This window comes from Rhyacophila brunnea, unplaced genomic scaffold, assembly GCF_057557595.1.
Source record: "Rhyacophila brunnea isolate RB1 unplaced genomic scaffold, BYU_Rbru_1.0 scaffold_142, whole genome shotgun sequence".
Taxonomy (NCBI): domain Eukaryota; kingdom Metazoa; phylum Arthropoda; class Insecta; order Trichoptera; family Rhyacophilidae; genus Rhyacophila; species Rhyacophila brunnea.
In genome coordinates, this window is record NW_028232799.1 from 162,865 (window position 1) to 165,485 (window position 2,621).

Genomic DNA, 2,621 nt, shown 5'->3' on the forward strand with positions numbered 1-2,621 from the left:
AAAAAAATACGAATGGCAACGTCGCATTTGGCACGGCTCGCAAGTGTAACCGTTTTTGTTTGAGAGAGAGAAGCGTCTTTGACAGCACGCAGAGAAAACGTTGTTCGCTCGCGCAACACACATTTCGTACGGATAAAATAAATTATTCAAAATGTAACCATATAGTATATAATAAACGTAAATAAACCTCGCCGTTTCTGATAACAATTTCGGTGCCTTAATTATCCACCTTCACATCCCGAACCTAAAAAAAAAAAAACCATAACTAAAAACACAAAGTGACAGTTGGTGTTCACATTCAAAATGGAGTGAAATGATAGTAGGTAGGTATTGATTACTTTAATTACTTTTTTCAATACGACTGGCTAGGAATGGTACGGAGATTTATTGAGATTTTAAACGTCAACCTTCGATTAAAATTGGCGAATTGAGAAGCAAATGTTACAATATATAAAATTGAATATACCCCATGTCCTGGTGTGTAATCTGAATGCGAACATCCGGGTTGAGGATCTTCATCAGAAAATGGTGGCATTTTATCTTCAGTGAATTCGCGCTTTATGTCAGTCTCAGCTTTGATACCAGTGACACCCGTCGCAGCGAACTGAAATAAACAACGTTTCATATAACATGTTGTCAATAAGTGCATATTATTAATATAATATATTAAAACGTTATTATCTAGGTGAAAGTAGGCTGTTAAGATCCGACATAAATAGTGCACACTAAACATAATCAGGCATACTTATTTGTTTTCATTAAATTAGTATTTAAAATTCCATTAAACCCTGCCTAAACTAATCCATAATATCGCAGTTAATAATAAGAGCTTTCCAAATTGAAGTAGGTACTATTGCCAATTGGCTTTTGTATTTTAAATCATAGTGGGTTTTTTTTAAATTTAAATTTAAAGGTAATTTAAAATACACGTAAATTATTATCGATAGGCCGCCTGATTATTACGCACCAGGTGCGTCTTTAGCGTCCAATGACCTAATTACTTTAATTAAGTATTTTTTTTCCAAAAAAAGATCTCTTCAGTTTGTTATATATTTTCTCAAAAGTGTTTTCAAAATTATATATGTTCCATATATTATAATATACAAAATGTTAATATTTTATAAAGATACATCTCTCGACAACTGATGTCTGTAACGAATTCTAAAGTTTCTTGACAAATTGTTCGGCGCGGAGCGGATACTCTGGAGAGACTGGTAGTTTTGGGCAGCCTCCAAGGCAGATGAAGCAGAGGAAGAGCGACCAAGTAAAAGAGCTGACTGAGGGCAGCCTTCACTCTGTCCTGATAGAAGCAGAGGATTGAGAGGAGTGGGAATTCTTGATCGCTTAACAGATGATAACATTCCAAGGTGGCACCATCCTTTACCATGAGGGAACGACCAAGAACTAATGGGAAACATTGAAAATGTACAGAGGTATTGTGCTTTTATTTAGCAATAATAACTGTTCACACGTAAGATTGCTGACTGTCGTAAATAGTAAGCGATACGCCATGTTGTCATTTTATGGTAGGTACTTTTTGACAGATCGTGAAAATCGGTAAACCTCAAAATGAGACTGCGCGCTGTAGGTTGTTTTTTTTTCAGCAGGTTTGCCAGTGTCGCTCTACTGCGCAGGTGCGAATATCGAACAAATCCAGACTGTCACGTGAAAATTCAGAAGCGAACTTTTTTGATCGTTTGAAATCGTTTAACGGCCTGCTCTTAATCCATGCTGCTCATTCATTATAGAATAGATGACCATCTTTAGATTAATACTTGAGTCGGCATTGAAATGACTCGATCCTCGGAGAAATCATGCCGTGCATGATCATCTCAAGAACTTTTGCTGGTGCATAGAGAATGGCTACCGGCCTATAATAATAGTTTTCCACTGATGACTCCGTACCACTCTTATGAATTGGAGTAACCTTCGACATCTTCCATGCTTCCGGAAAGATACCCGTCTCCATTGTCAGGTAAAATATATATGAAAGTGGCCCTTGACAAAGTCAATACAGCCCTTTAAAAAAATCTTGGGAGATATGCGATCCCTAAGAGAGGGAATTCTTATATTTTTTTAATAAATCTAAACACGTCACCCTTATCAATTGGGAAGATGTCAACGGATTGGGCACCGCATGATCGTTTTCTCTACATATATATGAACGCGACATACTTGTTTCTCCGTCTAAACGCGCCCATTCATGCAGCGTCTCGAGACAATGGTGTCGCGTGTGAAACGGCTCTAAGATTAAAACATATATTGCTAATTCCAACTTTCGATATAAGACTGCACCAAGGGAAGAAAATTAACACATTATACAATTGAACGAACCTGATGTATTGGCCTGTAATCTGAACCCGGTTGAGGATATTTAACATCACATAATAGGTCTATTACATCTTCAATAATCTCGCGCTTGACGACGGATAGTATATCATCCGTCTCAGGTTTTATATTAGAGAGGTCAGCTAAAAGATACTGAAAGAAACATTACGGTTAACACAGAAAACCACTTTCAGTTCACGTAACTTCATAGAATATCCATATAACAATGTATACTAATTATAGTCAAAATGAATTAGAAGATAACCTGCCCTAACCTAAATCACAAATGCATC